A 16,441-nucleotide genomic window follows, 5' to 3' on the forward strand; every position below is an offset into this window, starting at 1 on the left:
GCAAATAAATTCGTACCAGATGCACGGTAATGCAAAACTGCATAACGCATAACGACGTTTAGCACTTTAGTTTCACTTTGTGGTTTAGGCAGCTATATTTATTGACAAAATTTATTATATTTGCTCATAAAACAACTTTTCTTAAAAGGGATTTCGACAATGTTCGTTTGCAAGTAAGGGTGATGTACACAATCGATTGTCGCTAACTGCTTTGATGCGAATCAGTTAAGTATGAATGCATCAAAAGTTTTAGTTTTCAACTCGAAATATAGATTTGAATTTTCCTAATAAACCAGTCACGTGGAAGTCAAACTGGGTTCAAAACTATTATGGAATGCACATATACCGTAAAATGGGGTTACTTGGAACAAATTCACTTTCATTTTTTCAATAATGTGGTAATTTATCAGAGTTTGTAGGGAGGAAAAGCGATCTTCCCTTCGTAAAAAATTTCTTTCATATGAACTTAAACTATATAGCACCATAAATGACTCCTAATGTAAAAATATTTGTCAAAAAATATATTTATATTTACTGTCCCAAGTAACCCCGCATTGGGGTTAAATGGATTCTACCCGTTTTACGCCGAAAACGCATGTTAAACTACTCAGTGGTTACTTGGGACAGCAGAAATATGAACATAATAGACCAGCACACATCTTGTGTTGATTTTTTTTGCTTATATAATTATTTAGAGGAAAGGAAACCCTGAGTTGATACGAATTTCATAAATTCATTTATTTATTTATTACAAAAATGCATATCTAGGCACTTGTATAAAAAATAATGGTAGGTACTTGTAACATAGCTCTACGATTTGTATCGTAATTAGCAAAAAGGAACTAAAAAAATAAATTCAAAATCACAGCCTTTCGATTTGTATCGCAAGGAACAATAGAAACTAAAAAAATGTTCCCTAAACACAAAAAAATATCACAAGAACAAAAAAAACTTTCTGTAAACCGAGAAAAATGGATCATTATTTGAGTTCTCCTTATTGTAACCAATCTGTATTTTCTAATTCATTAAACGTATGGCGGCCTCTAGTAATGCTCACGTTCGTTGCTTTGAGCAATCTTACAATTTTATCCTCTGGGACATCAAACTCATCGGCTAAATGTGGGAACACAAAATGTTTGTTATTTTTTGTTATTTTCTCATAAAGCTTCAAAAATATGATTTATGTCCGTCTTTAGAGTGGATTGATTTGACAAGTCCAATATAATATTTGTCGAGTTTCTTTTTTGTTGAAGCTGAAAAGGTAAATTTGGCAATTACAAAATCGTTGATTGAAATTCCTACCATTCTAATTTCCTTACCAATGATTTGTTTTTGTCCATTTTGTTGGTTATTATTTCTTTCCTGGTTAATCTTATCTCGTAGTTCAACTAATGTCATGTTTTCCTCTATATCACTTTGGTTAAAATCTTCTTGGTTTTCGTTTATATCCACATTGTCAAAATCTTCCCAATTTTCCTCCATATCCACATCGTCAAAGTTTCTCTGGCCAACTAAGGATTCGGAATCGTGTAATGAAAACTGTTCGTCGTTCCCACTGCTCTCATCTCCGCTAGAACTGCTATTGCTAGAGCAAGCTACACTTAGTCCTGGTTGAACTTTTAATTTCTTTTTCCGTTTCTTTTCTGGGTTTTGGTTTATCCTTCTTTGCGATAGCATATCAGCAAAAGTTTCTGACCATAAAGTGCTTGTACTACCATCAGCACTTGGTTCTTTTCGAGGGATACGTTTCAACGTTTCAATACCTGCTCCTCATCAAGAGGGAAATTGTCTGTTGCCCTAAATCCACTTATTAAATTTTCCTCGATAGTTATGTTAAGCTTCTCTAGTGTCTCTGCTAATAGACTGGGAAACGTATCTTTTGGAATACACCCTCTATGAGACATTTTCCATTTATTAATCACTTGCCTCCAAAAAGTCTTCAATGGTCGAAACACAGCAACATCTAGGGGTTGACAAAAATGTGTACTGTTTGGTGGGACAATAACACAAAACTAATATTAAATGCTTTGCACAGGTTTATCACATTTATAGATAAATGTGAAGCTAAGTTGTCCCCGATTAACATTTTTGGAACATCCCTGTCATATTTTTGAAAGTATTTTAGAGCAATCTTGCTGAACCAATCTTCAAACATCACCCCGTCAAACCAACCACTCTTCGATCGGTTATACCTGGTTCCTCTTGGACCTCCTTGCCGCCAAGTGCACAAATGTTCAGCTTTGTAAACGACATAGCATGGTAAGAGCTTTCCGGATGCGGTCCCTGCAAACATTACGGAGGTGCTGCTTTTGCTAGAGTCCAATACTCTTTCCGGACGTTTACAGCCTCGCCTAACTATGGCCTTCTGTTTCTCAGGGTCATCGGTCAGATTAGTCTCATCATAGTTTATTATTAGATGCGGTGGAATTCCTTCAAGCGAAACCGCTAAATTTTAAAAATATTTTCTTAATACGTTTTCATCCACTTCTGCCCTAGATGATTTGATATTTTCACATAATCTTGTGGATAGCTCACCTCTGTGTCGACGCAAAAATGATAAAATCCAATCGGGCCAAGGGAAATTTTCTTTAAATCGTTTTTCTATGACACCCTTAATATCCAGATATCGTTTCACCATGCACCTTATTTCAAAGTGAGATAAGGGAAATCCCCATTCAGCTGCTGTGGTTAGCCCTCTAATAAATTCGTCTTCTTCCGCTTTTTTGAAAACTGTAGATCTTCCATAACTCCCTAAATTCTACTTTGTACATCTTCTCTGTAAAGTTGATTTGGTTACCTTCCATTTTTCAGAAGCTGTTCTATAGGACATTCCAGATTGCACGTCTTCTATAGCACTTTTCCATATTTTTTTCTTCAAAGTCATGATATTTTTTAGAGCCTACTTTGCGAATATATTTTCTTGGCATGTTGATTCCTGAAAACAACAACAATAGATTAAAGGTTTGTTCTAACCCATCAAAAAACCGCCCTGAAACGGTCTCAAAAATGTCACGCGCATGTGCAGTGGTTTAATTAAAAAACACATATAATCACTGCGCATGCGTGTGAAAACACTTCTGGGACCGTTTCGGGAGGTTTTTTGATGGATTGGAACAAACCTTAAATAGTATGGGGTAACCTGAGACACGTGCTAACATGGGACAATGGTTGTCCCAAGTTACCCAAAATCATGACCTTATAGAAAAATTTAGTTTAAAAACTAAAAAAAAGGTCTAAAACCAGGTAACAATATTGGCAATATTTATAAAACATACGAAACTAAATAAAAAAAAAATTGGACTTACCTGTGTACCTTTCGACTACCTTTTCCAGATAAAGTTTTGAACACTTATTTTTGCCGTGTTTTTGACCACCACTTATGTTTTTTTTTATACTTCTGAAATATCATCAATTTAGAAAGAATTAATGTAATTTATTCATTAACCTGTTGCTCTTCAACTACCGAAAACATTAAATTGAGGTTATGTTTATATTTGCGTTGTTGCCACTAGCAAAATTAAAACATGAGATGTTGCGTCCCAAATAACCCCATTTTACGGTACGCAAAAATTTCTTCTGGAGTTTTTGCGCCAGTATAATTGTAATGTTTCTCCAGTTGCAAAATCTGTATATTTCGCATTCAGATATGAGGCCACGCTGCTAATGTAGACCCTGTGGCTTTGCACTACAGAGCGAAGTATGCATTTTAGAGCCTGTAGAGGGTATTTTTCTCAGCTGAATATATTGACATTTATGTCTGTATATCTTTTCCTTTTTATTACAAGTACACTGTGTGCCATTTTTTAAGATATAGCTCTGCGGTTTTGCGTAACCCTGTTTCACTTTTTTCTAAAACTTTTAAAGCCACAAACAAATATTCCAACTACTTTTGTTCCTGAAATATAGGGCGAAAACGAAAATGTTCACTTTTCGAGATGTTATTATTTCTCAGGCTGTATAAGATAGAAAAAAATAAAAACTGCTTTTAATAGATATTTTTACATAAAAGTCAATGGCGTATTTCAATTTTTTTTTTTGGATCACTGTTTTTAAGATTGGGCACAAACTTTATTTTATGGTTACAGATATATATTAAATGAAACACCCTATATATTTTACCGTCAAATTTTTGCAATTTTTTTACTGAATACATTGATGTATCACAACCTAATCTTTAATAAATTTTAGCTTCAAAAATCAGAAAAATTCATATTTATGTTTGTTTTTTCAATAGTAGTCTATTAAAAAAACATGATTAGTATATGTAAAAAACATGAATAATCTATTAAAATAACATAATAAAATGGATTGAATTATATTGGGACTTGACATGCACACGGAGCGTATGCATGTATGTACAGGGTTGCCGTTTTATTAGTACCTTTTGTCAGAATCTACAGGGTGTTCAAAAAGTGCTGCACCCACTTTAACCCCAGAATTTTTAATGGGACACCCCCGTATATTTTTAAATTTTTAGGTTTCTTGGGAGAAATAAAGGTAACTTTCAAAAGAACTACCGATCCGAATCCTATTGAACGACGGTGTCCGGGGATTTTAAATTCATACAGGGCCTCTCAGGTAATAAGATATTTTTTTTAAATTTTCAATTCGCAATATTTCAGTTTTTTTAAATGAAATATCCAGGATTCTATATAGTATTTTTAAAAAGAGCAAAAAACACTATTCATCGATATTGTCACGCCGTCCAGTCGACTTGATCCGGCGGACCTCCAACTCCTCTCAAATAAGTAGTTCGTGCGCAGCTGCGTTGATTAAAGGGCCGGTAGGCCATTCTGGCTCCTTGATTATACGCGGCGTACGGGGATGGGGGACAGATAGTTCGAGGAAAACGACTTAGTTTGACAAATGTATTGTGTCGCCTTAGGCTGTACAAAGGGCCTTACCACAAAAAGCCAAGGGTATACTGGGTGTAACTTTCACCTTCGGTTTTCAGCTGAGTGGGCTCAGTGGGCGTTATCAACAATAAAAATACCTAAATTAAGAAATAGTTTTAAATCCAACCCTTTGGATAACTGTGCCCCGGGATTCCCCGGAACCTAGCTATCTGAGTCAACTCTTCCCTCAGGTAAGGAGACCAACTGGGTAACTGCAGGTAATTTATCGGTTCCCTCAAAGGGCAGAGTTACCTCCTTACAAGGGTATTCCACCCTTAGGCAGAGAGCAGCGGTTTATGATCCAACCAGTTCTTACCTGTGGGTAGAGGATCAGCACGAAGTGGTTATCGAATAACTGAAGATTTCCCTATAATTATAGTATAATCTATAGTATAATTATATATAATAATATAATTATAGTATAATATATTATATTATAATATAATATAATTATTTATATTATAGATTTCGAGCTTGTATTTATACCTAAAAATTATTTCATTGACCCATCATAGTAAAATAAAAATTAAATACGCACAATTGTTATGGTTGCATTTTGTGCTTCGCAAATTTGGTTGTAAAATTGATTAGTAATTATTAATTGTTTACAAATTAAAACAGTGGAAGTTTTTTGTTTTATACTGAGTGTAATTGATTTGGCTGACAATATACGTATGTCCTATATACCAACATCTAATAGTTTAGAAAATATTTAGAATTTTATTGCGGTGATATAATTTCAACTCTATGAAATAATAACAATAGTTAATAGAAAACAATAGTTAATATCCGCGCTTGTATCCATAGCTACAGAATAATACTTTGACATTGTCAGATTAATAGTTATTAATATTACTTCAAAATTCAAGCAAGATGGTAGTTTACTCCCAAGACCTAAGAACACACCCCGAAGAGTTCTAACAGAAGAAAAGCAGCTAGAAATTCTGCTACATTTCGAGGATATACCCGAAACCTCCACCAGGCTAGCCGCTTTGGAGTTAAATATCACAAGAAGCGCGACTGTTTAAAAATGAATAACCGTAAATCAATGCTATAGAACATTTAGAAGTTGTTTATACTACATATATTATTTAAAATGGAGAGCATATTGAAAACTTACTTTAGACTTTAGTTAGCGTTATGTTGCTGTTTTTTAAGGCTAAGTTTATGTCACAGAGGTGACATATATGTATATATGTAATAGTATATCAAGTGTCTCATTTAAAGTAAGAAAGTTAGTGTCACTTTCTGTTAAACCTGAAGTGATCGAAAACAATAGAATGTCAAAAGATGCTCTTCTAACTATATAACTTCTAACTAGAAAAAAAAGTCTAAAATTTCCCAGAAATACCTATTTAATGTCGACTAGTTTTGAGACTTGACCGTATCGTTTCATAAGGACAAGGACTTCAATAAAGGTAAAAAAGACTTGGGCAAATAAATTCGTACCAGATGCACGGTAATGCAAAACTGCATAACGCATAACGACGTCTACCACTTTAGTTTCACTTTGTGGTTTAGGCAGCTATATTTATTGACAAAATTTATTATATTTGCTCATAAAACAACTTTTGTTAAAAGGGATTTCGACAATGATCGTTTGCAAGTAAGGGTGATGTACACAATCGATTGTCGCTAACTGCTTTGATGCGAATCAGTTAAGTATGAATGCATCAAAAGTTTTAGTTTTCTAACTCGAAATATAGATTTGAATTTTCCTAATAAACCAGTCATGTGGAAGTCAAACTGGGTTCAAAACTATTATGGAATGCACATATACCGTAAAATGGGGTTACTTGGAACAAATTCACTTTCATTTTTTCAATAATGTGGTAATTTATCAGAGTTTGTAGGGAGGAAAAGCGATCTTCCCTTCGTAAAAAATTTCTTTCATATGAACTTAAACTATATAGCACCATAAATGACTCCTAATGTAAAAATATTTGTCAAAAAATATATTTATATTTACTGTCCCAAGTAACCCCGCATTGGGGTTAAATGGATTCTACCCGTTTTACGCCGAAAACGCATGTTAAACTACTCAGTGGTTACTTGGGACAGCAGATATATGAGCATAATAGACCAGCACACATCTTGTGTTGATTTTTTTTGCTTATATAATTATTTAGAGGAAAGGAAACCCTGAGTTGATACGAATTTCATAAATTCATTTATTTATTTATTACAAAAATGCATATCTAGGCACTTGTATAAAAAATAATGGTAGGTACTTGTAACATAGCTCTACGATTTGTATCGTAATTAGCAAAAAGGAACTAAAAAAATAAATTCAAAATCACAGCCTTTCGATTTGTATCGCAAGGAACAATAGAAACTAAAAAAATGTTCCCTAAACACAAAAAAATATCACAAGAACAAAAAAAACTTTCTGTAAACCGAGAAAAATGGATCATTATTTGAGTTCTCCTTATTGTAACCAATCTGTATTTTCTAATTCATTAAATGTATGGCGGCCTCTAGTAATGCTCACGTTCATTGCTTTGAGCAATCTTACAATTTTATCCTCTGGGACATCAAACTCATCGGCTAAATGTGGGAACACAAAATGTTTGTTATTTTCTCATAAAGCTTCAAAAATATGATTTATGTCCGTCTTTAGAGTGGATTGATTTGACAAGTCCAATATAATATTTGTCGAGTTTCTTTTTTGTTGAAGCTGAAAAGGTAAATTTGGCAATTACAAAATCGTTGATTGAAATTCCTACCATTCTAATTTCCTTACCAATGATTTGTTTTTGTCCATTTTGTTGGTTATTATTTCTTTCCTGGTTAATCTTATCTCGTAGTTCAACTAATGTCATGTTTTCCTCTATATAACTTTGGTTAAAATCTTCTTGGTTGTCGTTTATATCCACATTGTCAAAATCTTCCCAATTTTCCTCCATATCCACATCGTCAAAGTTTCTCTGGCCAACTAAGGATTCGGAATCGTGTAATGAAAACTGTTCGTCGTTCCCACTGCTCTCATCTCCGCTAGAACTGCTATTGCTAGAGCAAGCTACATTTAGTCCTGGTTGAACTTTTAATTTCTTTTTCCGTTTCTTTTCTGGGTTTTGGTTTATCCTTCTTTGCGATAGCATATCAGCAAAAGTTTCTGACCATACAGTGCTTGTACTACCATCAGCACTTGGTTCTTTTCGAGGGATACGTTTCAACGTTTCAATACCTGCTCCTCATCAAGAGGGAAATTGTCTGTTGCCCTAAATCCACTTATTAAATTTTCCTCGATAGTTATGTTAAGCTTCTCTAGTGTCTCTGCTAATAGACTGGGAATCTTTAATCTGCGTATCTTTTGGAATACACCCTCTATGAGACTTTTCCATTTATTAATCACTTGCCTCCAAAAAGTCTTCAATGGTCGAAACACAGCAACATCTAGGAGTTGACAAATATGTGTACTGTTTGGTGGGAGTAACACAAAACGAATATTATATGCTTTGCACAGGTTTATCACATTCATAGATAAATGTGAAGCTAAGTTGTCCCCGATTAACATTTTTGGAACATCCCTGTCATATTTTTGAAAGTATTTTAGAGCAATCTTGCTGAACCAATCTTCAAAAATCACCCCGTCAAACTAACCACTCTTCGATCGGTTATACCTGGTTCCTCTTGGACCTCCTTGCCGCCAAGTGTCGTACAAATGTTCAGCTTTGTAAACGACATAGCATGGTAAGAGCTTTCCGGATGCGGTTCCTGCAAACATTACGGAGGTGCTGCTTTTGCTAGAGTCCAATACTCTTTCGGGACGTTTACAGCCTCGCCTAACTATGGCCTTCTGTTTCCCAGGGTCATCGGTCAGATTAGTCTCATCATAGTTTATTATTAGATGCGGTGGAATTCCTTCAAGCGAAACCGCTAAATTTTGAAAATATTTCCTTAACACGTTTTCATCCACTTCTGCCCTAGATGATTTGATATTTTTCACATAATCTTGTAAATAGCTCACCTCTGTGTCGACGCAAAAATGATAAAATCCAATCGGGCCAAGGGAAATTTTCTTTAAATCGTTTTTCTATGACACCCTTAATATCCAGATATCGTTTCACCATGCACCTTATTTCAAAGTGAGATAAGGGAAATCCCCATTCAGCTGCTGTGGTTAGCCCTCTAATAAATTCGTCTTCTTCCGCTTTTTTGAAAACTGTAGATCTTCCATAACTCCCTAAATTCTACTTTGTACATCTTCTCTGTAAAGTTGATTTGGTTACCTTCCATTTTTCAGAAGCTGTTCTATAGGACATTCCAGATTGCACGTCTTCTATAGCACTTTTCCATATTTTTTTCTTCAAAGTCATGATATTTTTTAGAGCCTACTTTGCGAATATATTTTCTTGGCATGTTGATTCCTGAAAACAACAACAATAGATTAAAGGTTTGTTCTAACCCATCAAAAAACCGCCCTGAAACGGTCTCAAAAATGTCACGCGCATGTGCAGTGGTTTAATTAAAAAACACATATAATCACTGCGCATGCGTGTGAAAACACTTCTGGGACCGTTTCGGGAGGTTTTTTGATGGATTGGAACAAACCTTAAATAGTATGGGGTAACCTGAGACACGTGCTAACATGGGACAATGGTTGTCCCAAGTTACCCAAAATCATGACCTTATAGAAAAATTTAGTTTAAAAACTAAAAAAAAGGTCTAAAACCAGGTAACAATATTGGCAATATTTATAAAACATACGAAACTAAATAAAAAAAAAATTGGACTTACCTGTGTACCTTTCGACTACCTTTTCCAGATAAAGTTTTGAACACTTATTTTTGCCGTGTTTTTGACCACCACTTATGTTTTTTTTTATACTTCTGAAATATCATCAATTTAGAAAGAATTAATGTAATTTATTCATTAACCTGTTGCTCTTCAACTACCGAAAACATTAAATTGAGGTTATGTTTATATTTGCGTTGTTGCCACTAGCAAAATTAAAACATGAGATGTTGCGTCCCAAATAACCCCATTTTACGGTACGCAAAAATTTCTTCTGGAGTTTTTGCGCCAGTATAATTGTAATGTTTCTCCAGTTGCAAAATCTGTATATTTCGCATTCAGATATGAGGCCACGCTGCTAATGTAGACCCTGTGGCTTTGCACTACAGAGCGAAGTATGCATTTTAGAGCCTGTAGAGGGTATTTTTCTCAGCTGAATATATTGACATTTATGTCTGTATATCTTTTCCTTTTTATTACAAGTACACTGTGTGCCATTTTTTAAGATATAGCTCTGCGGTTTTGCGTAACCCTGTTTCACTTTTTTCTAAAACTTTTAAAGCCACAAACAAATATTCCAACTACTTTTGTTCCTGAAATATAGGGCGAAAACGAAAATGTTCACTTTTCGAGATGTTATTATTTCTCAGGCTGTATAAGATAGAAAAAAATAAAAACTGCTTTTAATAGATATTTTTACATAAAAGTCAATGGCGTATTTCAATTTTTTTTTTTGGATCACTGTTTTTAAGATTGGGCACAAACTTTATTTTATGGTTACAGATATATATTAAATGAAACACCCTATATATTTTACCGTCAAATTTTTGCAATTTTTTTACTGAATACATTGATGTATCACAACCTAATCTTTAATAAATTTTAGCTTCAAAAATCAGAAAAATTCATATTTATGTTTGTTTTTTCAATAGTAGTCTATTAAAAAAACATGATTAGTATATGTAAAAAACATGAATAATCTATTAAAATAACATAATAAAATGGATTGAATTATATTGGGACTTGACATGCACACGGAGCGTATGCATGTATGTACAGGGTTGCCGTTTTATTAGTACCTTTTGTCAGAATCTACAGGGTGTTCAAAAAGTGCTGCACCCACTTTAACCCCAGAATTTTTAATGGGACACCCCCGTATATTTTTAAATTTTTAGGTTTCTTGGGAGAAATAAAGGTAACTTTCAAAAGAACTACCGATCCGAATCCTATTGAACGACGGTGTCCGGGGATTTTAAATTCATACAGGGCCTCTCAGGTAATAAGATATTTTTTTTAAATTTTCAATTCGCAATATTTCAGTTTTTTTAAATGAAATATCCAGGATTCTATATAGTATTTTTAAAAAGAGCAAAAAACACTATTCATCGATATTGTCACGCCGTCCAGTCGACTTGATCCGGCGGACCTCCAACTCCTCTCAAATAAGTAGTTCGTGCGCAGCTGCGTTGATTAAAGGGCCGGTAGGCCATTCTGGCTCCTTGATTATACGCGGCGTACGGGGATGGGGGACAGATAGTTCGAGGAAAACGACTTAGTTTGACAAATGTATTGTGTCGCCTTAGGCTGTACAAAGGGCCTTACCACAAAAAGCCAAGGGTATACTGGGTGTAACTTTCACCTTCGGTTTTCAGCTGAGTGGGCTCAGTGGGCGTTATCAACAATAAAAATACCTAAATTAAGAAATAGTTTTAAATCCAACCCTTTGGATAACTGTGCCCCGGGATTCCCCGGAACCTAGCTATCTGAGTCAACTCTTCCCTCAGGTAAGGAGACCAACTGGGTAACTGCAGGTAATTTATCGGTTCCCTCAAAGGGCAGAGTTACCTCCTTACAAGGGTATTCCACCCTTAGGCAGAGAGCAGCGGTTTATGATCCAACCAGTTCTTACCTGTGGGTAGAGGATCAGCACGAAGTGGTTATCGAATAACTGAAGATTTCCCTATAATTATAGTATAATCTATAGTATAATTATATATAATAATATAATTATAGTATAATATATTATATTATAATATAATATAATTATTTATATTATAGATTTCGAGCTTGTATTTATACCTAAAAATTATTTCATTGACCCATCATAGTAAAATAAAAATTAAATACGCACAATTGTTATGGTTGCATTTTGTGCTTCGCAAATTTGGTTGTAAAATTGATTAGTAATTATTAATTGTTTACAAATTAAAACAGTGGAAGTTTTTTGTTTTATACTGAGTGTAATTGATTTGGCTGACAATATACGTATGTCCTATATACCAACATCTAATAGTTTAGAAAATATTTAGAATTTTATTGCGGTGATATAATTTCAACTCTATGAAATAATAACAATAGTTAATAGAAAACAATAGTTAATATCCGCGCTTGTATCCATAGCTACAGAATAATACTTTGACATTGTCAGATTAATAGTTATTAATATTACTTCAAAATTCAAGCAAGATGGTAGTTTACTCCCAAGACCTAAGAACACACCCCGAAGAGTTCTAACAGAAGAAAAGCAGCTAGAAATTCTGCTACATTTCGAGGATATACCCGAAACCTCCACCAGGCTAGCCGCTTTGGAGTTAAATATCACAAGAAGCGCGACTGTTTAAAAATGAATAACCGTAAATCAATGCTATAGAACATTTAGAAGTTGTTTATACTACATATATTATTTAAAATGGAGAGCATATTGAAAACTTACTTTAGACTTTAGTTAGCGTTATGTTGCTGTTTTTTAAGGCTAAGTTTATGTCACAGAGGTGACATATATGTATATATGTAATAGTATATCAAGTGTCTCATTTAAAGTAAGAAAGTTAGTGTCACTTTCTGTTAAACCTGAAGTGATCGAAAACAATAGAATGTCAAAAGATGCTCTTCTAACTATATAACTTCTAACTAGAAAAAAAAGTCTAAAATTTCCCAGAAATACCTATTTAATGTCGACTAGTTTTGAGACTTGACCGTATCGTTTCATAAGGACAAGGACTTCAATAAAGGTAAAAAAGACTTGGGCAAATAAATTCGTACCAGATGCACGGTAATGCAAAACTGCATAACGCATAACGACGTCTACCACTTTAGTTTCACTTTGTGGTTTAGGCAGCTATATTTATTGACAAAATTTATTATATTTGCTCATAAAACAACTTTTGTTAAAAGGGATTTCGACAATGATCGTTTGCAAGTAAGGGTGATGTACACAATCGATTGTCGCTAACTGCTTTGATGCGAATCAGTTAAGTATGAATGCATCAAAAGTTTTAGTTTTCTAACTCGAAATATAGATTTGAATTTTCCTAATAAACCAGTCATGTGGAAGTCAAACTGGGTTCAAAACTATTATGGAATGCACATATACCGTAAAATGGGGTTACTTGGAACAAATTCACTTTCATTTTTTCAATAATGTGGTAATTTATCAGAGTTTGTAGGGAGGAAAAGCGATCTTCCCTTCGTAAAAAATTTCTTTCATATGAACTTAAACTATATAGCACCATAAATGACTCCTAATGTAAAAATATTTGTCAAAAAATATATTTATATTTACTGTCCCAAGTAACCCCGCATTGGGGTTAAATGGATTCTACCCGTTTTACGCCGAAAACGCATGTTAAACTACTCAGTGGTTACTTGGGACAGCAGATATATGAGCATAATAGACCAGCACACATCTTGTGTTGATTTTTTTTGCTTATATAATTATTTAGAGGAAAGGAAACCCTGAGTTGATACGAATTTCATAAATTCATTTATTTATTTATTACAAAAATGCATATCTAGGCACTTGTATAAAAAATAATGGTAGGTACTTGTAACATAGCTCTACGATTTGTATCGTAATTAGCAAAAAGGAACTAAAAAAATAAATTCAAAATCACAGCCTTTCGATTTGTATCGCAAGGAACAATAGAAACTAAAAAAATGTTCCCTAAACACAAAAAAATATCACAAGAACAAAAAAAACTTTCTGTAAACCGAGAAAAATGGATCATTATTTGAGTTCTCCTTATTGTAACCAATCTGTATTTTCTAATTCATTAAATGTATGGCGGCCTCTAGTAATGCTCACGTTCATTGCTTTGAGCAATCTTACAATTTTATCCTCTGGGACATCAAACTCATCGGCTAAATGTGGGAACACAAAATGTTTGTTATTTTCTCATAAAGCTTCAAAAATATGATTTATGTCCGTCTTTAGAGTGGATTGATTTGACAAGTCCAATATAATATTTGTCGAGTTTCTTTTTTGTTGAAGCTGAAAAGGTAAATTTGGCAATTACAAAATCGTTGATTGAAATTCCTACCATTCTAATTTCCTTACCAATGATTTGTTTTTGTCCATTTTGTTGGTTATTATTTCTTTCCTGGTTAATCTTATCTCGTAGTTCAACTAATGTCATGTTTTCCTCTATATAACTTTGGTTAAAATCTTCTTGGTTGTCGTTTATATCCACATTGTCAAAATCTTCCCAATTTTCCTCCATATCCACATCGTCAAAGTTTCTCTGGCCAACTAAGGATTCGGAATCGTGTAATGAAAACTGTTCGTCGTTCCCACTGCTCTCATCTCCGCTAGAACTGCTATTGCTAGAGCAAGCTACATTTAGTCCTGGTTGAACTTTTAATTTCTTTTTCCGTTTCTTTTCTGGGTTTTGGTTTATCCTTCTTTGCGATAGCATATCAGCAAAAGTTTCTGACCATACAGTGCTTGTACTACCATCAGCACTTGGTTCTTTTCGAGGGATACGTTTCAACGTTTCAATACCTGCTCCTCATCAAGAGGGAAATTGTCTGTTGCCCTAAATCCACTTATTAAATTTTCCTCGATAGTTATGTTAAGCTTCTCTAGTGTCTCTGCTAATAGACTGGGAATCTTTAATCTGCGTATCTTTTGGAATACACCCTCTATGAGACTTTTCCATTTATTAATCACTTGCCTCCAAAAAGTCTTCAATGGTCGAAACACAGCAACATCTAGGAGTTGACAAATATGTGTACTGTTTGGTGGGAGTAACACAAAACGAATATTATATGCTTTGCACAGGTTTATCACATTCATAGATAAATGTGAAGCTAAGTTGTCCCCGATTAACATTTTTGGAACATCCCTGTCATATTTTTGAAAGTATTTTAGAGCAATCTTGCTGAACCAATCTTCAAAAATCACCCCGTCAAACTAACCACTCTTCGATCGGTTATACCTGGTTCCTCTTGGACCTCCTTGCCGCCAAGTGTCGTACAAATGTTCAGCTTTGTAAACGACATAGCATGGTAAGAGCTTTCCGGATGCGGTTCCTGCAAACATTACGGAGGTGCTGCTTTTGCTAGAGTCCAATACTCTTTCGGGACGTTTACAGCCTCGCCTAACTATGGCCTTCTGTTTCCCAGGGTCATCGGTCAGATTAGTCTCATCATAGTTTATTATTAGATGCGGTGGAATTCCTTCAAGCGAAACCGCTAAATTTTGAAAATATTTCCTTAACACGTTTTCATCCACTTCTGCCCTAGATGATTTGATATTTTTCACATAATCTTGTAAATAGCTCACCTCTGTGTCGACGCAAAAATGATAAAATCCAATCGGGCCCAGGGAAATTTTCTTTAAATCGTTTTTCTATGACACCCTTAATATCCAGATATCGTTTCACCATGCACCTTATTTCAAAGTGAGATAAGGGAAATCCCCATTCAGCTGCTGTGGTTAGCCCTCTAATAAATTCGTCTTCTTCCGCTTTTTTCAAAACTGTAGATCTTCCATAACTCCCTAAATTCTACTTTGTACATCTTCTCTGTAAAGTTGATTTGGTTACCTTCCATTTTTCAGAAGCTGTTCTATAGGACATTCCAGATTGCACGTCTTCTATAGCACTTTCCATATTTTTTTCTTCAAAGTCATGATATTTTTTAGAGCCTACTTTGCGAATATATTTTCTTGGCATGTTGATTCCTAAAAACAACAACAACAGATTAAAGGTTTGTTCTAACCCATCAAAAAACCGCCCTGAAACGGTCTCAAAAGTGTCACGCGCATGCGCAGTGGTTTAATTAAAAAACACATATAATCACTGCGCATGCGTGTGAAAACACTTCTGGGACCGTTTCGGGAGGTTTTTTGATGGATTGGAACAAACCTTAAATAGTATGGGGTAACCTGAGACACGTGCTAACATGGGACAATGGTTGTCCCAAGTTACCCAAAATCATGACCTTATAGAAAAATTTAGTTTAAAAACTAAAAAAAAGGTCTGAAAGCAGGTAACAATATTGGCAATATTTATAAAACATACGAAACTAAATAAAAAAATAATTGGACTTACCTGTGTACCTTTCGACTACCTTTTCCAGATAAAGTTTTGAACACTTATTTTTGCCGTGTTTTTGACCACCACTTATGTTTTTTTTTATACTTCTGAAATATCATCAATTTAGAAAGAATTAATGTAATTTATTCATTAACCTGTTGCTCTTCAACTACCGAAAACATTAAATTGTGGTTATGTTTATATCTGCGTTGTTGCCACTAGCAAAATTAGAACATGAGATGTTGCGTCCCAAATAACCCCATTTTACGGTACGCAAAAATTTCTTCTGGAATTTTTGCGCCAGTATAATTGTAAATGTTTCTCCAGTTGCAAACCTTGTATATTTCGCATTCAGATATGAGGCCACGCTGCTAATGTAGACCCTGTGGCTTTGCACTACAGAGCGGAGTATGCATTTTAGAGCCTGTAGAGTGTATTTTTCTCAGCTGTATATATTGACATTTATGTCTGTTTATCTTTTCCTTTTTATTA

General features: G+C 34.4%; 1 long non-coding RNA gene across 1 annotated transcript; it reads right to left on the reverse strand.

Annotated features, from left to right (window-relative positions):
• Positions 1-802: 802 nt before the first annotated feature.
• On the reverse strand, positions 803-16,179 carry LOC126742326 (uncharacterized). The gene is made up of 4 exons (XR_007662533.1): positions 15,965-16,179; positions 14,849-15,594; positions 1,320-2,192; positions 803-1,253 (listed from the first exon to the last, which is right to left on the reverse strand). It is a non-coding gene; the product is annotated as an uncharacterized LOC126742326 (long non-coding RNA).
• Positions 16,180-16,441: the final 262 nt, after the last annotated feature.

This window comes from Anthonomus grandis, chromosome 11 (assembly GCF_022605725.1).
Source record: "Anthonomus grandis grandis chromosome 11, icAntGran1.3, whole genome shotgun sequence".
NCBI classification, from domain to species: Eukaryota; Metazoa; Arthropoda; class Insecta; order Coleoptera; family Curculionidae; genus Anthonomus; species Anthonomus grandis.